This window comes from Macaca mulatta, chromosome 3 (genome assembly GCF_049350105.2).
Source record: "Macaca mulatta isolate MMU2019108-1 chromosome 3, T2T-MMU8v2.0, whole genome shotgun sequence".
Taxonomy (NCBI): Eukaryota; Metazoa; Chordata; class Mammalia; order Primates; family Cercopithecidae; genus Macaca; species Macaca mulatta.
Genome location: NC_133408.1, coordinates 87,242,582 through 87,267,815, shown reverse-complemented (window position 1 = coordinate 87,267,815; position 25,234 = coordinate 87,242,582).

Below are 25,234 nucleotides of genomic sequence, written 5' to 3'. Positions count from 1 at the left end.
ATTTCAAAACACACACACACACATAAACACACACACACACACACACACACACACACACAGAGTAAATCACCGAGGTTCATCACCCCAGTCTCTCCACGCCCACTGCCAACCTCCAACTCTAGGCCACTCTCATCTCTGTCCTTGATAACTCTTCTTCCTCCCAGGCTGTCCTCACTCAAGTCCATCCTCCATACTGCAACCAGAGTATTCTTTTGAAAGTACAGCTCTGATCATATTACCCTGTCTAAACTATGAACTGGTTTTCCATGTCCAGCGTTGAAAAATCTCACCATACTCAAAATCTTGCCGGCTTTCCTCTCTGACACGCCCTTCACCTTCCTCCCTTACACTGGGCCCCACCCTTATTTAAGTATTTCCTGTCACTTTACGATGTTGGCTCCCCTTCGCCTCTGGGCCTTTCCACATGCTATTACCTCTACCTGGAACACACTATTGTGACAGCCACAGGTTGGCACTTGGGTCACAGACCTCAATACAGATGTGTTTTAGGTTATTTTAGCTGTAACGCCAAGAAACACACATTTAGGCTTAACCCGGATAAATATGCTCATTTTCTTTTTCTTTTCTTTTTCTTTTTTTTTTTTTTTTTTGACGGAGTCTCGCTCTGTCGCCCAGGCTGGAATGCAGTGACGCGATCTCGGCTCACTGCAAGCTCCGCCTCCTGGGTTCATGCCATTCTCCTGCCTCAGCCTCCCGAGTAGCTTGGACTACAGGCCGCCCGCCACCACGCCCGGCTAATTTTCTGTATTTTCCGTAGAGACGGGGTTTCACTGTGTTAGCCAGGATGGTCTTGATCTCCTGACCTCGTGATTCGCTCGCCTCGGCCTTCCAAAGTGCTGGGATTACAGGTGTAAGCTACCGCGCCGGCCAATATGCTTATTTTCTTGACAGCTTCCTCACCCTGTAAGGAGGCATTCGCTGGAGTCAGAAGGCGTGGCCGGAAGAAGAAACTCTGCGCTTCCCTTCCTGCCTTCAGCGGGCATAGCTGTCATTGCTACTGGTCCCCACCAAGGTGTGCCCAGCTGGCTCCCCTGTCTCATTCAGCCTCATCCATTAATCATACGCATCCAAAATTCAAACCAACCCTTACAGTATTACACCAAACACTTATTTTTTTAGTTCCATAAATTTGTGCTATTTCAGCCAATCATCCCACAACCATCTAAAAGGAGTCTTAGTACGTGGTTAATAAGAGTTAAGGAAGCCAGGTTCCAGAAGGAATTCCTCAGGATTCCCTCTGATTCAGCATTCTTCATTCCTGCATTCTTGACCTGACTATGCCTTACACACCCCTGGGCTCTTAGTTTTAAAGCTCTTTTCTGTTGGAAGATCCCCCTGACTCCCCGCTGCGGTCGGGTTAGGTTCCGCCACCAAGAGTTGCTAAATCCCTTTGGTTTCCCTGTAATGTTCTCTGCTAATAGTTTCTTGACCGTGCTCTGAGCTTCCAAAAGTCCAAGAGTATATTTGTCAAGGTCCCCACTGTATCTGCAGAGCCTGGCATGGCATGTGGTGACTGCACAATAAATATTGCTGAACAAATAAATAAAATAAATCATGGCAAGAATAGAGATTGCATTAAAAGTTTATCTCCCCTTTTCCCCTTTATCCCCAGGAGACCCCATCCTCCAGAATTCAAAGAAGAAAGTTGAACCCTTCTCACATTAAGCCTATCTGAAAAGCTGCTTTTAGAAACTCCAGTGCACACTCACACACCATTATATGTTATTTCAGGCTGGTGTAATAATAAAACTGTCAATCCTATGAATAAGAACTGTTTCTTTACTTGGATTCTTGCTCATGTTCGTGTATATTTATGTATTACTAGAAAAGCAGCATTCTTAAGATTTCTTAGATTGTTTTGATAAGATATGACTCTACTTTTCCCAGCCTTTCTTATTATAAGAATCTTTAACAAGCTCTTTAAGCAGTTCACACATGCTACCTTACATTTTTATGTGATGTAACGTATAGTGAAAATTTTTAAAAAAGATTTTCTTAATATAATGTCTAAATAATACAATTATTTCTTGTCTAATGATATTTGTGCAAGTAGACTAGCTTTTTATGCACAGAAAACACACCATTTCTTTAGTTTTGTTGAGGAATAATTACCAATCATTATTATTTAGAAGACAAGGTTGTTCTTTTTTTAAAAAAAATCTTTAATTTAAAATACTTCTGTACTTAAGAGTGTTAACTAGAAGAGTCTTTTCTATTGTTGTTGTTAGAAAAAAAAAGTTCTGATGTTTGCTAGTCTAACAATTTATTTAATGCCTAAATTCAAGTGACCTTAAAAAAAAGTTTAAAACATTAAGTGAAGATATGTGGCTCTATGGAGGGCAAAAGTCTTTCTGTAAGACCACAGGGAGCAGCCAGCTCCCACAGTGACCATCTCTATCAGCCTTGGGACTACCTCTCTTTATTGACCTTAGCTAGAAAACAGGCAAAAGAGAGCAGTTTCTAGTGACCATTGCAGGCTGCTTACAAACAGGGTGATTCTAGGGGAAAACAGAACTGAGTGCTTTCCATCTCCATTGAAAAATGAAAAAAAAAAAAAAAAAAAAAACCCATAGAAAAAAATGGAGAAAATGAAGAAAGAATATAGAGAATTCCAAACAACTGGCTTAGTCTTGGCCCTTCTGTCCCTGCCCACCCCACACCACCGTCTTTTCCATGCTCTTCTCACTCTGCCCTGTTGTCATCCTTGAACTTCTGTCTTGGAAGCTAAGTCCAAGGGGACAATGGAGCATGTAGGCAAGTTCCGTATCACCCCATTTGCCTAGAGCATTTGGTTGCCCCAAGAGCACGGAATTCCAGTGGACCCACAATGTGTGGGAGTTCAGTGAGGCTCATGGCAAGTACAAGGGAAATGTGTCATGTTTATGACTAAGTGGCCATGCTTTCTGTTCAAACAAGAAAGAAGGCAATAGCATTCTAAGAAACACAAACAACCAAGGGATCTTAAAGTATCCTGTCTCACTCCTGTCACTTCCTTGTAATAACCAACCAATTACATGGAAAACGATGACATTGAAGGAAAGGGAAAAATAGTGAAACCTACAGATCTTTTTTCTTTTTGTTTTTAGAAAGCACATCAATAAGCCAAATGTAGAAAGTGTTGGTAAAAAGTGCAAATATAGAGAAATAAAAAAGAGTTGAGTTAGTGTTGTGTGACGTTCACACTGTTCTGGTGAGAATGAAATACATATGCATGTGCAAGGTACAGAACAGGAATTTATGAATTGTGTAATTTTGGTGATTCGGCAGAAGAGTTACATGTTCTTATATTTTCTGCTAAAACTTGCATTGAACAAAGGTACAATTCATGCTGATAATTAAAACTTTTAATTTTTCTTTACTTGAGAACTATGTTAAATAGCAAATAACAACATAAGTCAAGAGAGATCATGGAAGAAAGGAAAAGGCTTCATATTTAGTGCCTTTAGTGGTACATTTTCTTTTTTTTTTTTTTTCTTTTTTGAGCAAGAGTCCTGCATTTTCATTTTGCACTGAGTCCTGCAATCATGTAGCTGCCCCTGCTTGCAAGAAAGAGCAAGGAAGAGCCAGAGCTTCATTATGGCAGGCCCAGAAGTGGGGTCCAGCTCTCTGGCTTTGCTATGGCTTCAGCTTTTCTGATGTGACTTCCCTTTCCTGTCCCCTTCCCTTGTGACTGTTACTTCTCAGCAGCTCCTGAGCTCCCTGCCTCTTGTCTTGGAGGCACCACACTTACACTGATGCTAGAGCACACCCCTTATTCTTGGGTCCAGTTGTTGACCTAGCAACTTCAAAGGGACACAGAGATCTCCGGACATTTTCTGTTTATTTATTTATTTATTTATTCATTCACTAAGCGTATATTGAGAACTTGTAATATGCCTGGCACTGTCCTATGCCAACTGCTATGAATTGAATTGTGTCCCTTCAAAATTCATATATTGAAGCCCTAACCCCAGTACAATGGTATTTGGAGTTGGGGCCTTTGGTAAGTTATTAGGTTTAAGTGACATCACGAGAGCAGGGTCTTCAGGGTAGAATTAGTACTGTTCTAGGTACTGGGGGTAGGACACCACATTGTCATTCCAAAAGAGGTCCCTACCTTCTGAAACTAGATTATCCAAATCTTGGGAACTACAATACTGATTTCCATGAAAAACAAGGATTAGGTTTCCAGAGAGCTCTTGACAGGTGAGCCAAAAGGAAGAAAGCAGAGAGAACTGTGGGCAGTTCTTTTATATGACAGGGCTGTTCTGAAATCATTTCTGATTTCATTTTTAAAAAATGCTTAAAAGTACATAATAATTTGTGTAGTGGAAGGTTTGTTATTCCCAGGGCAGTGAAGACCAAGAGCTAACTCTGTGTTATACTTTAAAATATATTGCTTTGGAATGTTTTCTGTGGATGCCTGGAATATTTTTATCCCTCTTGCCAGACTGGCAAACTCTTCCTTCTTTTACAGTAAACTTGTGTCTCATTTATTCAATTCAGTCTTTCTCAATTCTCCTAGATAGAGCAACTTTTACTTAATCATATCAAATTAACTACCTCTCCTTTATAGAACTTATCACATTGTATTTTGTAGAATAATAAAACACTTGAGACCTATATATCCTGTGCCTCATACCAAGGATGTATTGGTAAATTAAGAGTAGAAAAGTAAGTTTAATGAAAGAGTTCACTCTGTGTTAAGATATGTACTGTATGGTTTCAAGTAAATTGTGAATACTGGAACATACACAATCAACAAGTTGTCCCCGAGCTTACTGCACCTCTACTCAATGGGCACATCTAGTATTTCAGCATGAAAAACATCAGTGGAAACAACAGGGATCATATAGAGGTCTGAAAATATAATTTTAAATGTATGAAAGTTAAGTTGGAAATACTGAAGTAAGACAATTTGAAAAGGAACTAGCATACTGGGTTTTATAAACAAAGCTTAAAATACCTAGCAATAAAAATCTAGGTTGCAAGCAATATATTATTGAATCATTTAAGCAAGGTTTGCAAATGAAAGCCTTAGACCAAAGTCAGCCTGCAGGAGTTTAATTTTTCTCATTAAAAAAATTTCATTTGAACCTCCTTAAGTAGGACCTGCACTCTCCTGTTTAGCCACCAACTCTACCAGTCCCTATTGCTTTGAACTCTGCCAGCCATGTTGCTGTCTGGTCCCTAAAAGCATTTGTATTGGGATCTTGTGCCTTACAAGTTCCTTTCTGTCATAGGGCAAAAGTCTCATTTTAGAGACCTCAGCGTAAACCTGAAAATGCTGACATAAAGTTGTAGCTAATAAAGTTAGAAAAGTTCTGCAGCTTAGTTTAGATCAAGATTTGGAAAGACAGAATATACACACAAATTCTTTCCCTGTAATAAAACATAAGAAAGAAAAAAATCTGGATGTTAAAAGCTATAATTCTTGGAACTCTTAATATATTAATAAGACTATGAGGCTTCGTGATCAAAATTTCATCTATAATACTCACTATTGCTAAAAGAAATTTGTCTCTGAAATCAGAACTTTGCAGTGGTGTCTAGCTTTGCTAGCTAAAGAGACTGTGTGAAATAGGGGGAGTGAGAGGCCACATATACCTGAGGTGAACTGTGGGAATTTTTCTCCTCTGGACACTTCCTAAGAGAAGCATCTAGTGATTGGCAGAGCCACACTTACCAGAGCAGGGGATGTGTGTTCCGAAAGGCGCCCCCATGGCTGCACACTGTCCACACCACACAGTGCCAAAACGCACAGGTCATCACTTGCAGCTAGCCCACTGCACCTATAGCTTTCTATTTTTACACATGTAGACATTCATAGCATCAAACCAAATTGACTTGAATGGAACAGATAGAACTTATTCACTGATTGAGACCAACTAGTGAGTCTTCTGTCCCCAGAGGCAGTACAAAAGGCAGTGCTTTTATGTGGTGTAGGAGAAATTCAGATGGGACAATGAATACAAATAATAGAGTGGTCAAGACTCTACCATATAATTATCCTTCTTTTTTGTTTTGTTTTGTTTTTTTTGCTGAAGAAGTCTTGCTCTTGCTCTGTCGCCCAGGCTGGAGTGCAGTGGCGTGATCTCGACCCACTGTAACCTCCCCATTCCTGGTTCAAGCGATTCTCCTGCCTCAGCCTCCTGAGTAGCTGGGACTACAGGCACCCACCACCATGCCAACTGACTTTTGTATTTTTAGTAGAGATGGAGTTTCACCATGTTGGCCAGGCTGGTCTTGAACTCCTGACATGAAGTGATCCGCCCTCTTAAGCCTCCCAGAGTGTTGGGATTACAGGCGGTGAGCCACTGCGCCTGGCCTAATTTTCTTTATTTAAGCAGGACACTGGGTATTATGCCAAAGGCCTAGAATGAATTGAAAAAGAGTGACTCAGGAGATCCTAAATTCAACACCATGCATGAAAAACTGGATGTAATAATAATAGCAGTCCCTGTTTTTTTATAGAGCACCCACAAAGGTTAGGAACTATACTTGACGTTTTTTCATACATTATTTTTTTTCAAACTTCACAACAATGCTATGAGATGGAGATTACTATCACCATTTTTATGGAAGAGGAAATGTCCACTAAGCAGCTGAGCAGAGATTTACACCCAAGTCTCTCTGGCATCACAGCCCACATACCATCAGCTTCACCAGGCTGCCCCAATTATATGCCATTTGAAAACTGTGGCACTGCAAGTCAGGGAAGCAAACCATCCATCTGATTGTGACCCAAACACCAGAAAAGCAAGAGAGATAAAAATAAAGAGAAAGAAGGAAGGTAGAATAGAGGGCAAGATAGGCATCTGGGAACAGCTTTCACAAAAATAGAAGTGCAATTAAATTGATGTCTTCCAAAATGGTCTGAACTCACACACCTACAGCCCTGGCTGCTCTGTTTTATCTCATTAAATGCCTGGTTATGGATGGGCAGGCCTGCCATCTGTTTAAATAATAGTTTTCTGTTCTCTGTGAACTGAGCTGCAGTGTTGAGGACAATTAAAGCGTCATTTCCACGGCCATCTCCCTCTCGGCGGGAACTCTGATATTGCAGGACCATCAGCCTCCACCACACTGGCATCTGCTCTCAGCTACAGTTTCACTGCTTTTCCACCTAACCCGCCCACCAGAGGTAAACCTGCCTGGCCAAGACATGGGGTATATAGGTATGAATGCCCACTCAGAAAAGAACAGAAGACAGATTAGGAATAGTTCCAGCACCCTCCTTGCCAATGCCAGAGTGAGTGATGGATATGACTTTCTGTGAATCTAATGGTAAGCTATTTTCAAAATTCAGGTTTAAATTCGTGGACAACAAATGGGGTTTGTTTCAAAAGTGACATGCTTAGAACCGGAACTGGTAGAAAAGCCAAGTGGCTACACTTCTAACAAAGGAAAGCCATTGCAGGTTTACACCAAGAGACTAAAGTTAGAGTTTAGTTGACCTGTCTGATGGGTGGATAAAATGGATTTTAACTCTAACAGTGTGTCTTCAGATTCTATATCTCTTGGGTAACCCATAATTTATTATCCAGACCAGGATATTTTCACAGGTAAAATGGGGTGGTGTTGAAAATTATGTCAGAGCAACAGGCATGGGCAAACGACAAACACTGCTTTCCCAGTCAGTTGAATCAGTCAGGGTTCTCCAGAGAAACAGAACCAATAGTATACACAGAGATGTATAAGAGGGGATTTATTATGCAAATTGGCTGATGACATCATGGAAGCTGAGAAAGTTCCAGGATGGGCCCTCTGTACACTGGAAAACCAGGAAGGCTGACGGGATAATTCAGTCCAAGTCTGAAGGCCTGAGGGACTAGGGAAGTGAATTAATGGTGAAATTATCAGTCCAAGGCCAAAAGCCTGAGAAACTGGGCTGCAATCCTGAAGTCCAAAGGCTGGAGAACCTGGAGCTCTGATGTCTGTGGGCATCAGAGAAAATGGATGTCAGCTGCAGATGAGAAGGAGGGAATATGCCCTTTCTCCAGCTTTTGTTTTATTTGAGACCTGAAAGGATTGGATGATTCCTACCCATGTTGGTGAGGGTGATCTTCTCTACTCAGTCTACTTACAGAAATGCTCATCTGTTCCAGAAACACTCTCACAAACACACCCAGAAATAATGTTTCTCCAGCTATCTGGGCATCCCTTAACCCCGTCGAGTTGATATATAAAATTAACTCTCACAGTATATATGGCAGTATCTCCCAACACTTCATGTTTACTGTTTCCTGGTGGATTGCAATAGTCTCAATTACTTTTTAAATAATTCTTCACAATGATTTGACCCCTAATATTGATTGCTTCAGCCCGGAACCTTTCCCAAGAAATATATCTAGTTCTATTCAATTCAAGAATCAAGGAAAGAAGCACTGGAAATGAAAAGAATCGTCTTTGAACCTGTTTGCATGAAAATTGGCACCCACATCCCATAGATCAGTGTGTGTGATGTGTATATGTATAGGTGTGCATATATGTATGATGTGTATATAGGTATGATAAATACACACATACAATTTCATACATATACATATATATTTTGTAAGGTGTCCTTTTTACAAAGTTTGCCATGTTGATATTTCTAATTTCCAGGACATTTCCAACATATTTAGGTTGTTCAGCAATTCTTCAACAAATTATACAATTGTGTTTTTTGTTACTTGTTTAGGATTAAAGTTGCACTTGGATTTAGTGTGGATTTCTTTACTTCTGCCCTGGCTGTGTACCTAATATATTCTACAAAAGATCTCTATGATCTATAAAAGAAAGCCCAGTGTCCCACAGTAAGCATCCACTATCTCACACTCCAGGAAACTCACTGTGAATAAGAGCCAATGAAAAATGGAATTGAAGGAGAAGAGATGACAATATCATAAGCACAAACATTACAAACAGGCATACCCTGACAGCATCTAGTTCCTACTGCTAAGTGTTAATTGGGTCCTGTGATTCTCTGGGTGTCTCTTGGGTGCAAGTTCTTCCCAGAGAAGAAACTGTATTTCTCAGCTAGAGTTGTGCCACAACCAGGGAGAGCTAAGGAGAGGAATCAGGAGAAGAACTGGAGGAGGAAGAGCAATTGCCCCAGGTGAGGACTTTGTAGGGTCTCCAGGCAAGAGAAAGCTGTTGTTCTCTACTAAAGTAGAAAGCCGGTTTCTGCTGGCATAGAGGGTACAGGCAAACCTGGAAGTTCTATTTTTTTTTCAGGCTCATCCAACCAAGTGTCCCCATCTTAGGTCTTGGGGATCCACTCTTTTCCTGCAAACCCTGATTTTGGCACAGGCAACGTATGCAGGAGGTGTATTCAGTCCCCTTTTCGTTCTGCTCCCCTTATACTCAAATTCTCAGCCTGATTTCCAGCAGAAATTAAGATCTCTTAAAATGCTGCCATATATGCCTTCTGATATGACACCGTGCTTTGGGTTGATTGTTGCTTATTTTTAACCACTTTATTTACATATTTTTAATGTTTTCAAAGCAATTAGCAGAGGCCAGCCAGCTCAACAATCCTTGTTGATGATCTCTGCTCCAGTATCATTCAAATACCGTAGGCCAGGGCTTTATTCCTTAACTGTATTTTTCCCCTTTCCCCCACTGGAGAGTTAGAAATTGTGTAGCTACTGAGGACCAGGAGTGTCACCACTAGACCTACACTGGAAAATGAGGCCTGTATCACCACCTCACTCGGAAGAGATCCCAACCTAGAATCCCATTCTGAGTGCCTGCTTTGTGAGGCCACTCTCAAAAACAACTATCTTAGGAAGGATTTTTAAGAAGGCAGAGTTGGAGCCAGGGAATTGTGTACAGATAGTTTATTTTAGAAGTGATCTCAGCAAACAGGAGAGGAAGCTAGGGAGAGCGAGATGCAGATGTGGTTCAAGACCATGCAAAGGTTGGTCACCCTGAGAGTAACTGGGGCTCCCCTCCATCAGAATCCTCAAGGAGCCTTGCAGAATGTGCCTCAGAATTGCCCAACTGAGCCGTGGAAGAGGACAACATTTATCCACCCCACTTACCCACTGGTTAAGAGCATTGACTGTCTTACATACCCACGCTACTAATGCATGAGTGTCTGGGTAGTTTTCCACAAGCATCTCGTGAAGTGATCAAAAAAGTTCCAGAAAAAAACTGAGAGATTTTTGATGTAGTGGGGACCAGGTGCTGTCAAGTTACACCTGTTTGAAGCTGGTTGCCGTAGCAATAGTTGCTGAAGGGGTGGGCTGTAAGAATGTAAAGTGGGGCACAACAGGTGTCCAGTGCAGATGGTGACCCCACTTTTAAAAGCTATGTAAGAATCTCTGGGCCAGGGACAAAGGAGAGAAAAAAATGAGAAGAAATTTCTACAGATATTTTATAGAGTAGGTTTTCATTTTACATATAAACCTATTAGCCATTACTAAAACTATTTTGCTGTGTTGTGCTAAAGTGAAACTCATATTATTCTTCAATAAGTGTTTCACATAGAAACGATGGAACCAGAATTTAACAGTAATGAAATATTACTGATCTCCTGCAAACTGAGCCTATCTGCAATCAAATTAAAAGACAACTGTACTTTTTCATGGCATTAAATTGGAAAAAGATGAGAGAAATCCTGGGTTTACTTTGTTTGGAATGTGTTTGAGTCATTGAAACAGTATCAGTCTTTCTATTATAAGAAATAATACTGATTTTTCTCCCTAGTCAGGGTCCATTTTCTCCTTTCTAGGCCTGAGGGTGGCCATCTGCTTCATCCATGCTGCTGTCTAGCATTTCACACAACCTAGCATAAATTCTCTGGATTTCAGAACCGTGAAGGTGATAACTTTGCACAACGCTAAAGGGAATTACATATTTGTAAATGCAGAATTAATTTTTTATGGTGAAGTTTCTTGGGATTATTACATCATGTTATTAAATGAATTAATGCACACAAAGTATTTAGAGCACATAATAGGAGTTCAATGAATGTTAGCTTTGTCATGATTGTCATCATCATCGTCATCATCATCACATGGAGGCAGCAGTTTAGGGGTCAGAAGACCTGGCTTTTAGTCTTGCCTTTATCATTTATTAGTCTTGCATCTTTGGTAAAACCATTTAACCTCTCTGAGACTCAGTGTTCTTAGCTTTAGCAAGCGGTAATACATTCGGTTTCACAGCATTGTTATGAGGGTGAAATAACAAAAGCGATTTGTGGATTTCAAAGCGCTATACCAAGATAGGCATCTCCAACACATCATTCGGTCTAACCAGCTCTCTCTCTGCTATGGGTACTGCCTGCTAAGGGTCAGGGGCTGGATTCTGCAAAACCCCAAATAGCTCTATTGTATGAAATGATGTTTTATTCATGTTACCCTCTTAACTCTTGGTTTTCATCTGTAATATATACTTCTTAGAATTACATCTGCTTATATGGCTCTCCTTCCAAACAATGTAAGTATCCTTGTCTTTATTTCCAGAATTCTTTCTTCCTTTCCTGTTGAATCAAATAATAATAATTATTATTATCATTTAAAATTAATTTAAAATAACCCAATAAATTAAAACAATGACAACCAGTTTCTTTTCCTACATCTTTATTCTTTTCTTGCACTTTCCTGACTTTCTGGAATGGGAATGTAATAATTTATAATCAGGAAAACATAATAAAAAGAAATTTTAAAGGCCTGTAGGTATTTCACGCATGTATATGATTTTCTGACCAGAAATTTAGAGAATGATTATTGTAAATCTTTGCAAATGAGACAAACAGAGTATCATTTTTGAATGGCCTGTGTCTACAGAACATCCAACAGGAATATATTTTATACAGACTTCTATTTCTACGAAGACAAGAAATGACTTTTGCAGTGAAATTACAAAAGACATTTGGTTTTTTTCTCTATATATCCATCATGCTGCTTACCACCCCATTGGTAGTCTTTTCCCCCAAGTTTTGCTCAGATTTTTAGATTGAATTATTCAGGAAGAACTGTTATTATAAATTACTGAAATGAATGAACAGTCAATATGACTTTGTAAAGACTGACCCTTTTGGATTTCAGCTGTCAGCAGGAAATATTACAAGATGGTAAATATTACAAGATGGTAAATAACAAGGGATGAGAAGGCTCCAGGCCCCATTCTGAGAAGTAGTGTGCTTGTTATTCTCTATTGTGTGACCTTCATATGAGACAACAAAGTACTGACTCTTCAACTGAAATCATATTAAGCAGAGATCTGGGCTCAAAATGAGAAGAGTGAAGACAAGATGGAATCCTGGAAAACCTGACAAGGTCTGTTATCCTTCCGAGACACAGCAATAATTAATACCATATTCAGCATGTGACTGGAGGGACTATTTCCATTCAAATCTTGTAGGATGAGCATTGCGACAAAACTATGAAATGTTATTCTTCACATATTCAAAGGGTATTCTTTATGATCTACTGATCATAGATTCTAGGGACACACTTTGGACAAGTAACAGCCTCAGTTTCCTTCTCTATAAAATAAAGATAGTAAAAGTACCTTTTGGCATTTTAGTGAATATTGTATTAAATAAAGTAATGGCAAACGATTAAAATGTTTAGTTATTGTTATTACTTACTATTTACTTGGTCAACAGTGTGTGTTCATTGACCATTTCCAAGCACTGTGATAGAAGCTAGAGGTAAAAAGCCAAATAAGGGCCAATTCCTGTCTTTAAAAGGTTAGCTGCCTAGTACACTAAAACATGGAATTAAGATATAGACATACTCGCTGTAGTTCTGAGTTATTGCTGCACAACAGCCATGTAGGTGGCTATGTATGTGCGTGCATTTCGGGGATACTATAGGTTGAAGTGTAGAAACTGGAATCCTTTAGAAAAATTAGTTCCTCCCAACTTTCTTATCATTTGCTACTTGAGAACTGGACCTTTCCAGTGGAGCAACACTTTGATATTTCAGAACTTCTTTGCCACTAGGTCAGAGATTACAAACTCCCTCCTGGGTTTCTTACCAGCTCATCCTCTGCCCTGTAAACAATGACCTTTTCTGCACGTTGTCTCACATAGGATTCCTTTGGAAGAATTAAATCTAACCCTGACAAAGCAAGATTATTTCAGTATCCTAGGATAAAGTGTTTACTGAACACCTCCTCCTGGATTGAAGTGGGCTTGACCTTAAGCAACCTGAAAATTTGCTGGAAGAAAATAAGTACATTCCACTAAGGATCTGTGAAATAGCAATTACTGTGAATACTAATCAAGGTGCTACTATACTGATTCTAGTAGATAGTGTCAAATGACTAAGACAGATCGTATGCAAGGGTGTGTAGGTGGGTGGAGGGCGGGTGCGAAGAATTAATTGGGAAGTTAGCAAATGGCAGTTACAGGAGAAGAAAAGAGCGATACTATGCTTGAGTTAATTCTGCAACCTTCAGGTATCCCTGGCATTTTCTCCTGAGGATAATTTGAGAGGAGAACCAAATCAAGAACCACTTCAAAGGATCAAATACCACACTGTGTTAAAGCCTATAAGAAGGATTGTTACTGTGTAAATTAAATGCAAGTAGAAAAAAATATACCTGTAACTATTTTTAGGGACTTCATGATTTCACTTATTTCAGGAACCATTATTCAGTGTAATCTTGCAAGGAAAGTGAACATGGCCTCCCAGTAAGAAATTGAGCTCGGTTGTAACTGTCTCTGACTTGTAATTAAAAAATCAGGTACACACTCTCTTATGGTTGAATAAAATGGATGAATTATTGCATTAAAATTAAAGAGTTAAGTATCTAGCTATGCAGGCAAATAAAGCTGCTATAAGAATTTTCCCATATAAATGCAGAAGTATATAGCTCATTTCAGTGCCATGTTCTATTCTTAGAGTTAAAGCTGTTACAGAGTTGGAAATTAAGGGAAGGAGGGAAGAGGTGCTCAGAAAAAGTTTCAAGTATCTCTTTAAAAAATGTCAATCAATGTAACAGCTATATGACTAAATTGTGATGTGGAGTTTATAAGGGTCAAATCACAGAAAAGAAGGTTTCTCAGTGATTTCTTCTAATATCGTCCTCATTTTACAGAAAGGAAGATACTGAGGTACACAGATTAATGACTTGCTGAAAGTCACACAGCAAGAGAAAACCAGCTTGAGAGACAGCTCCTGAGCCCTCTGGCTCATTTCCACAGAAGGAAATGCCATATACCCATATCACCTTGCGCCTAGTACAATGCCACTCACAATCCACACTGTTTGCTGACTGGTTCCAAATGTCCAATCGATCTCACTCCAGGGTTCTTGGTATATTCCTGGTCCCAAAGCCACACACAGATTTTTCAATCTGATGTATGTCAAGGTATCAATCATGTTATTTTTATTAGTGAATTTCACTTTCCTAATTCTAAGACACCCTGTTTCAAAAGAGAAATAATTATATTCCCATCCAATGCTAGTTTCCAAAGATTTACTAGTAATAATTAACCAGAGTCCTTGAATCCTTTTTGTGCAAAAAAGCAATTAACCTTGACTCATACCTATATCTGAGGAGCTACTTCCAGGTGATGCTTTAATCCACTACAGCTATCCTCTGCTTTAGTCAAACGTGCAGGAAGAATAATGTGCTATCCATGTATATTAAGCAAAAGCCATAAAGGAAGCCCAGATGAGGGTGAAGATTCCTGAGATAGTGACACCTTGGCCAAGATGGACAGCCAGCCATGGTGTCTTTGATCCTTGGTCCATCTTAACTCTGGTAATTTTGGTGGGTGGTGACTTCCCAGAGCTATGCTGAGAATGATTCTGAGAAACTGAAAAAACTTCTGATCAATTAGAGATGGAAGAGTGGCCATGTATCCACGAAGTGTGGCCCCCTCGGAGGCAGGCAAAGACAGGTCACTGTAGCCAGAGACAGGAGAAATGTCCTGGGAGAAAGAGCTCTAGGATTCAAACGACCACACTCCCTTTTCTCTAGAAGTGAGCAGGGGGCTAGAGAGTCTAGATAAGAAAACTAGGGGCTGGTGACCTTAAGTAGACAACAAGTGACAGTTCTGTCCTGAATAATTCCATATGTAATTTTCTCCTTTTCTTCCTTCTTCCCTCCTCACTCTTTTCTTCCCTCCTTTCTTTCTATCTATATTTTTTAATTATAAGAATGTATTTCTACAACCACCTTGTTCTCAAAGGCTACGAGGCAGCTTACAAAGGTAACATAAACATTAGGTAACTGAAAACATTGGGAAGTGGGGACAGGCGGGAGGAGGAGAAGGAGGCAGTTATGCAGAAGCAATAAAAATATAATAAAAATAAAGGTAATGATGTGACTAGCTTGTCCTAAATGTTTACTATGTTGCAGGCAGAAAGTAATGTATAAGTATTAATTCCTTCAACCCTCACAATAACCCTGTAAGAAAGGTACTCTTACTACTCCATTTTCTAGATGTGGGAATTGAGGCACAGAGAAGTCTCATCGCAAACAAGTGACTGAGCTGAGATTCATGCCAGCCACACTCCAGATCCTGTGTCCCAGCAGCCTTTGCTGTCTGTTTTGAAATAGGGGCAGTTTGTCATCACAATATGTGATGTATAAGTTCTATACGCTTTTGCACAGGTAAGCCTCAAATACTCTCATCCATTAAGGCAAAGAGAGGCAGAGCCTTGAATAATACCAGCAGAAGATCCCCAGTGCTGTGTCTACATAAGGGGCAAGGCTGCCTGGACATCCGGCCAGATGCGGACTTCTTGGGCTGAGCAGGCACTCAGAAACCCAGGCACTCCTGCTGGGGAGCCGGGCCCTTCCATTCCCACCCCTGCTGGGTCACACCAGCCCACTGCCTTGAGTGAGGACGTGAGTCAGAACCTCTCAGGTGCCTTTTCCTCCATCCCACTAAAAGATCTGCATGGATCCGTGCTGAGTGTAGGCTGTTGAAAAAGTTATGTATGATTCAAGTGGATGACAAAGAATATAAATGACATAATTTATCCTTTTATCTTTTGAGTTGACTTTATGACAAAATCCAAACTATATGTTAACAGCCTTCATTTGTAACTATTTAAACAATTATAAGGGGTAGTCAGATGAGAACATTTAAAAACTTTGTATGCTTTGTATGAATTTAGAATAGTGTGGGATTTTTTTAAAAGACACATGTGGATACAAAAAAGGTTATGGTCTAAAAGAGAAAGACAGGAAAACCATACATTATAAATAAATTTAAAAATGAGAAATAGAGACCTTAAATATACATAGATCCTGCACATTTGAACACTTTAGATCAGAGGGAGAAATGGACCAATAAGGTGATCTGGACAACACAGGTGTGCAGCTTGAACTTAGAGTTTAAAAGACAATTCAGAGTTGGGAACTCTGAATAACCTCCTTTCTGGCCCCCAGTAGGCCTAAAACCTTAGCACTTCCACTCACATTGTCTTGTGATTTTCATGAATTTGTTCAACGTTCTGAGGAATCTGCAATGCTCCCATGAGAATGCTGAATCCTGTAGATGCATTCCACTACAGCTCCTTCTGGAGTGAGCAGGACAGATGAAGAGGCTGGAGCCAGGGAAGAACCTTCTCTCCAGCTCCATGAAAGCACCAGGTATATGGTAATGATGGGGGTGCTATGGAGTCAGCCAGAAGGAGGTTTAACTTCCAAGTCAGCCACTCACCACTCACTGGAAGAGTGACTGGGGACAATTTATTGAAGCCCCAGGAGCTCTCATCTCTAAGAGAGACCTACTCATGGGACTATTATGAGGATTAAATGAGTTGATTTATGTACATGCTTTACATAGACAATGACGCCATAAATAGGAGCTGTTGCTATTTTTATTTCTCATATACATGGGGCTGTTGAATAGATAGTTGTATTCTTCACATTGTTCTTTTAAATATTTGCATTGATATTAATAACCCCTGATTGTACTACAATGGGCCATGTCTCACAAATTAGTAGAGGATTAAGAAAATCAAGAACATATTGCAGATGGTCAAGGTTAGAAAATAAATTTTAAAAATATACTTGATATACTGAGATGATTGGAGAATAAATACAATTTATATAACAAATGTGAATGAACCAAATTAACTTACTTAAAGAACAAATATTCTCAGACTATATTAAAATATACAATCTAATAGTATATAGTTTATGAGATACATTAAAAGCAACCAAAAAATGTAAAAAAAAAAAAAAGTGGCAATATTAAAATCAGAAGAAATAGAATTCAAGGATAAATTAAAAGTAGATAAAACTCTTTTTGCCAGAATATGAAACTCAATGCTTTTCTGGATGCCATAAAATTCATATTATTAATACTGGGAAACTTTTTAATAAACTTACTTTTATTTTTCACTTGCCAAACAGAAGAAAAACATATACAGCTATATCTAATATGAGTGATATAATTAGTAGTTTGTTTATTCAGAGGTCAGCAACCTTTTTCTGTAAAGAGCCAGAGAGAAAATATTTTAGGCTTTGTGGGTCACATATGATCTCTGTTGCACATTCTTCTCTGTGAGTGTATGGTTTTTAAACAATCCTTTAAAAATATGAAAACTGCAAGTAGCCCAAGGGCTATATATAAACAGACCCTGGGCTGGCAGGCCAGTTTGCTGACCCCTGACTTTTATGTATAATCTATGAAACTATTCATATATTTCACATTATATTTAAACAATTGATATTACACTTATATTAATTACATTAGAGGTATAATTTCCCACAAATGCCTGTTTTCTTCCTTAAAGAGCACAGGAAACATTTACAAAAATTGACTAAATCGTAGACCAAAAAGAAATCTTAAAATTTCCTAGATCAGGGGTTCTCAACATGTGGTCTGGGGATTTCTGGGGGTTTCCAAGATCCTTTCAGGTGATCCTCAAAGGTCAAATCTATTTTCATAACAATATGTGATGTTACTTGGCTGTCTCACTTTCAGTCTCTCATGTAGATACAGTGGAGTTTTACAAAAGCTTCCTGACACATTACATCTCAACAGATTGAATGCAGAAGCAGACATGAGAATCCAGCTGTCTTCCATCGATCCAGACAGTAAAGAGATTTGCAAAACGTAAAACGATGCTACTTTTCTTCTACGTTTTTTCTTCGTTTTGAAAAACAATAATTTCCCATGAAAATGTGTTACATATGTTAAGATGTAATGGGTATATTATTGCTATTTTAAATGAATTAATAAATATATAGATTTAAATTTCTCAGTTTGTAGTATGGCAAATACTAATAGATACAAAAAACATGAACATATTCCTTGGGTGCCCTTTATAGTTTTTAAGAATGCAAAGAGGTTTTGAGAATAAAAACTTTGAGAACTACATTTCTAGAAAATACATGCCCAGTCCACAGTCTTTTATTATAATACATTCATACATTAATTAGGTATATTTACTATTTTGATAGTGGACTGGCCCAGCCCTGAAACTTCCTAGAAACCAGCCCTCCCTTCTCACCACGGGATTATCTGCCATTCACCTAAGAAAGAAATACAAACAATTTCAGGGCAAAAGGTACCTCTCAGTATCTTTTCTAAAGAATTTCTGACATATGCAGTAGGGTTAGAAATCACAGGATAGGACAGGGTCTAAACTTCAACTAAAGAGAAATGTCTAAACTGGGCTGCAGAAACAGAGAATTGGGAGAATAGGAAATAATTAATAAGGGCTAACCCATGGCAGTTACATGAATTCAAGATGGGAGAGCGAAAGCAAATGAAACATTCTAATTGCATTTTTAATTGGATTAAGTGATTTCTCAACAACTGTGCAAATAATGTTAATTTTCCCTTCCAAAGCTCAAGAAAGAGACATTTGTTTTAAGAACTAAGGCAGCTTTTAAAATAATGAATCAAAGAAAAGGGAGACAAAAGCAAGTCTACATGTCTCCAACCTAATGACTTGGGAAAATGGCAGAAAAATATAAAAATAAATGCGTTATTAATTGAAGTATAAAATATATTCAGAAAAATATTTATATTATGCAACTTGTGAATTTTCACAAACTGAACATAGCTGAGTAAGCACCACCCACAGCAAGAAATAGAATGCAAACTCTGCAGTCACTATACCCTCTCCTCCCCCAAATAACCATTATCTTCAGTGCTAACACTATACATTAGTTCTTCTTCTTTCACAAATGTATATAAATGGAATCATTCATTATGTATTTACATTGTGAATTTTAACACTTTATATTTTCCTGCAGCTTCAACATCCCCCCAGATAGGCTGCGACGCCCCTGTCAGGTGACCGAGTGCACCAGTGTGTAAGGCTGGTCTGGGGCACAAATTCCCCTTCTTTCCCACCTCTGCGGTGACCTAATGACATTCATTGTACCACTGAATTCCCCTTGTACCATTTGCTTGTGAACGCTACCTTGACCCCCAATAAAGGCACTTGCCCACAGGTCCTCACTGGCTCTCAGCTCTCCACCTGCTTGGTTGAGCTCACTTCTTCCCTGATGTGGTCCCCTAGTAGCATGCGGTGACCCCCGTTCTAGGACCTGTGCGTATAATACACTGTTTTTCCTGTGCCACTCATCTGTCCCCTCTTGTGGCTGCACCTGACTGACCAGCTCATGAAATAATACAAAACCTTATTCATCTGTATTTGACATTCCTGCTCAATATTTTGCATGTGAAATTCATCCATACTGTTAGGTGTAGTGGTTATTTGTCGGCTTTCATTGATGTCAAGTATTTCATTGTATGAACATTCCCCAATGTATCCATTCTACTTGTTCATGGACAGTAAGATGTTTCCATTTTCTTCTCCCTAGCTTTTGGCTGTTACATGTAGATCTGCCAAGATCTCTCTTGTGCAAGTGGGGGTATGGGGGGTGTGGGGACGGGGCAAGGTGGGCTTGTTTAAGGCATTTCTGTTGGGTTTATATCTAAGGATGCAATTACTGGGTCATATGCACATGTAGCATTAGTAGATAATTTCAATTTCCCAAGTAGGAAATTGCAACAATTTGCAATCCAAACAGCAATTTATGAGAATTCTAGTTGCTCCATCCTTCCTTTTTAATGTTAGCATTTTCATGGGGATATAGTAGCATCTTATTGTGGTTTTATTTCCCATTTTCCTTATGTTTGAGGTGGAGCGTTTTTTCAGATATTCATTGGCAAATTAGACATCTTGTTTTGCGAAGAGGATATTCCTGTTCCTCCTTAGTGCTATTTTAAAAATTTGTGCTATTCATTCCTTAGTGTATTTTTAAAATTGAATTGTGTTTTTCTTATTGATTTATAGTTCTTCATATAAGATACGAGTCTTTTATTGGAAATACATATTGCAGATATGTTCTACCCATCTGTAGCTTGCCTTTTCATTCTCTTAAGTGTATCTTTTGATAAACAGAAGTTCTTTTTTTATACAGTCCAACTTCTCAATCTTTTCCTTTATGTTACTACTTTTTATGTTCTATTTAAGAAATCTTTGCTTTCCTGAAATTATAAAATAAATCTCCTATGTTGTTTTTTAGAAGTTGGATTGTTTTACCTTTTACATTAAACAGTATATTTGGAATTAATTTTTTTCTTTATGGTATGAAGTAGGGGTCAATAATCATTTTTTCCATTTAGAAATTCAACTGACCAAATACCACTTATTTAAATGACTGTTCTTTCATTCTGAAGTGTTGTAAATCTGGTGTCCATATATGGGTAGATTTTCAGGATTTGTCATTCGGTTCCATTAGTCTATTTGCCTTGTACTAGTACCATATTTTCTTAATTCTTGTTATTTTAAATTCATTTTTCATACGTGTTAGTGTGAGCCCTTTACCTTTATCCTTCTTCAAGAATAACTGGGCTAATCTCAGTCTACTAGTTGCTGCTATACTGCATTTCCATATAAATGTTAGAATTACATTGTCAATTTTCATTGAAATAAAAAGGCTGCTGAGATTTTTGTTGGGATTGCATTGAATCCATAGATCAATTTGGGGACAGTTGGCATCTTTAAAATAATAGTGTTTCTAATTTATAAAGAATGCATTTATTCTGTGTATTTAGGTATTTTTCTTTTCTGTCTCTCGATAATGTTTCATGATTTGCTATATAGAGGTTTTTCACAGAAGGTTAAATGTATTCCTAGAATTTGATGTGTGGTGATGTCATGTAAATGTTAGCTGTGTCTTTGAATTACATTTTCAAATTGTTTGTTTAGAACTGGTTTATTAAAACTATTTATTTTTGTATATTGTATCTAGTAAGCTTGCAGTATTCACTTGCTAAATACAATAATTCATAGATTTTCTATATTCACATCAAGTTATCTACAAATAATAGTCTTACTTCTTTTTTCTAATTCTTATACCTTTCACTTCTTAGTTTTACCTTCTTACACTAATAGGATATTAGAAAATGTGTTGAATAGGTGATAGGAGTATTTTCTTTTCTATTCTTGATTCCAGGGGGAAAAACTGAATATTTGAGTATTAAATTTAATATTTGCTGTAGGATTTTGTAGAGTTTAAAAAAATCAAGTATAGAAATTTCCTTCTGTTTTTAGTTTGCTATTTTTTGCCTAAATTATGAATACATATTAAATTTGATCCACTTATGAAGATGATTAAATGATTTTTTTCTTCTTTACATTCCGAATGTGATAAGTTCATCAATTGATTTTTTGTATGTTAAATGAAACTCGTATTGCTGGAATAAAATTTCTGAGTCATGGTGTATTTCCCTTTTTATATAGCAAGGTGCACTTTGCAAATACTTTCAGTAGGATTTTATTCATGAGAGACATCGGCCTGCATTTTCCTCTTGTAAATGTCATTTCAGGTTTTGTATCAAGGTTATTTTGGCCTTATACAATTGATTGAAAAATGTTCTTTTTTTTATTTTCTGCTTTTTTTTTTTGGTAAAATTTGGATAAATTCACTGGTGATGCCATCTAGGCCTTAAATTTTCTTTGTAGGGAGGTTTTAAACTACAGATTCAATTTATTTAATAGATACAGATCTACACAGGTTTTCTATTTCTTTTCTGTGACAATTTCACAAAGTTCTATTTTTCTAGGAATTTGACTATTTTTTAACTTTTCTAATTTATTGGCAAAAAAGTAATAATCTCTTTATTTCCACAATGTTTGTAGGATCTAGAAATGTCCTCTTCTATCTCTGAAACTGGTAATATGTGTTTTTTTCTTTATCAATCTTGACAAAGTTTTACAAATATTATTAATTCACTAGTTTGTTGGTATTCCTCTGTATTGAATGTTTCTTGTCTAGTTTATTAAGTTTTACTTCTTTCTCCCTTCTATTTTTTCCTTCTTCTCTTTTGCTTTTCTTGTTTATTGACTTCAGTTGTTTTATTCACTAGCATATGCCAGTAAGTAGAGACATGCATTTTCCTTTAAGCACAACTTCAACTACAAGTTGAAGGCCAGGTTTGCATTATCATCCATTTTAAAATATTACTTAACATCCACTTGGATTTTTTTGTTGAATCATAGATTACTTATAATATTCTTGTTTAATTTCCAAACATTTGGGAATTTTCTAATTCTCTTTTGTTATTGACATCTTGTTTAATTCCACTTACTCAATGACCCTTTTATAGATGAGTTCAGTACTTTGAAAGTTTTTGACCGCTGCTATAGCCATGCAACTGATCAATTTTGGTGAGTGTTTCAAGTGAACATGAAATAAATAGTTTTAGTGCAAGCGTTGATTGCGTTAAACTGTAAATGGCAATTTGATTTAAGTTTGCTCATTGTGTTCTACAAATTTTCTATTAAAAGTCTGTATTTTATTTCAGTTACTGAGACATATACATTGTGAATTTGTCTGTCAATCTCTATAGTTTTTCAAATTTTACTTTATATAATAGGAAAGTTATGTGATAATACACCTATAAATTTAGAGTGATTCTTCCTGGTGACTCGATCCTTTCATCCTGATGAAGTGTATCTCTTTGTCTCTAGTAACTCTTCTTGTCTGAAATGCTACTTTCTTTTACAGAAATACAGTAGTGTCAGCCTTCTGGTGACTGTTTACATGATTTTATGTATACCTTTACCTTCAAATGTTCCATATTCCTTTATGTGTGTCTTTTCAAAGTGACATATCATTGAGTTCTTTCTCCAGTCTGAAAATCTTCATATTTTATTTTATGTGTTTTAGTCAATTTCCATTTAATGTAATGACGGATATATTTATGTTTCAAGCTCCTCTCTTATTATTTCCTTTCTATTTGTCCACTTGTCTTTTAATCTCTCCTCTTTACTTATTTTGGGTTAAGTATTTTATAGTTTACTTTTTCCTCTTTATTTACTTATTTGTTAAGTATTCTTTTTCTTTTCTTTTGGTGCTTGAAGTGGGTTGAATAGTGTTCCCCCAAAATTCGTATTAATTCAGTACCTCACAATGTGACTTTATTAGGAAACAAAGTCTTTGTAGTTGTAATTAGTTAAGGTGAAGTCATACTCAATCTGGGAGGACCCTAAATCCAATGATTGGTGTCCTTATAAGAAGAAGAAAAGACACCCTGAGAGACACAAGGGAAGGAAGCCTGTGGTGATGGAGGCAGAAATTGGAGAGATGAAGCCACCAGCAAACGATCATTAAGGATTGCCAGAACCACCAGAAGATGAAGGAGTCACGGAAGTACTCTTCCCTAGAGCCTTCAAAGGGAGCATGCCCTTTCCAGCACCTTGATTTTAGTTTTGTAATTTCTCCAACTGTGATGAAAAAAATTTCTGCTGTTTTAAGACCCCCAGCTTGTGGTAATTTGTTATGGCAGCCCTAGGAAATTAGTAATATTTACCTTGGATTTTATGAAATACAGCTTTGACTTAGTTCAATATAAACTGGTGTTGCTACCAAGTATATGCAAGGACCTTAGGACATTTTAATTCCACTCACCCCAATTTTGCTTTTTATACCATTGTTTCATGCATTTTAATTCCGTATATATTGTTTTCACAGTCAATAATAATTTAGACTTATGCAAATATTGGCCTTTTTTATTATGCCTCTTTCCTTCCTGATTTTCCCATGCTTCCAACTTGGATCATTTTACTTCTCTCAATTTCCTTTACTAATTCATTTAATGAAATCTATTGGTCATACTTTTTTGTGTGTGCATGTCTGAAAATAATCTCATTCCACTTTCATGTTTCAACATTTTATTATTACATTTTTCAAACATCCAGCAAAGTTGAAAGCATTTTATGGTGCAAACCTATACCACATAGATTTGTATTTTACTGCACTTCCTTGATTAATATCACCTATCTCTTCATCTACTCATCCCTCTAGCTAGCACTATATTTTGATTCCTTTGATTCATGTTAAATTGCTGAAGCATTTAGGAGAAAGTATAATACCACAGGCTGTCTTTTATTCTTCCCTCATTGATGGAAACCTGAGTTTCTAGTTTTTGGTTACTATAAATATAGCTGCGATGAACATTCTTGTATAAGTGTTTTTTATAATCAGATTTTCATTTTTCTTGGGCAAAATACTTAGGTGTAGAACTGCAAATGTTTACTTTTATACAAATCTGCCAGAATATTTTCAAAGTTGTTGTATCATTTTTTATCCCTACCAACAATATTTAAGTGTTCAGTCACTGTACAACCACACCAACAGTTGGTGTTGTCATCCTTTTACTTTTCATCATTCTGGTGGATATGTTATAGTATCTTGTGGTTTTAATTTGCTTTTCCCCGATGATCAGTGATATTTAGTATTTTTTTCTTTATTGGACATTGATATTCTTCTTTGTTAATAGATATTTAAATAATTGGCCCATTTATTATTGATTACCAGAATTCTTTACATATTCTGGATACCTGTCTTCTGTCTGCTATACATATTGCAAATATTCTTTCCAGTATGTGGCTTGCATATTCATTTTTTCAGGGGTATCTTTTGATAGGCAGAACATTTTAATTTTGATGAAGGCTAATTTATCCCTTTTTTGCAGATATTGTTTTCTGTGATCTACTTAAGAAATGTTTGCCTTCATCTAAGGGAGCAACATATTTTCTTGTTTTCCTTTAAAGACATATGATTTTAGCTTTTGTGTGTAGGTTTTGGATCCATCTTAAATTATTTTTGTGTCTGGTGTGAGGTAGAGATTGAGGTTCAATTTTTCCATATGAATATCTATTTACTCTCACACCATTTGTTGAAAAGGCATTCCTTTCCTCACTGAATTGTTTTGGTGCCATTATCAAAAATTAAGTGACCATTTAAGTGTGGCTATATTTCTGGGCTCTTGATTCTGTTCTGTTAATGAATTCGTCAA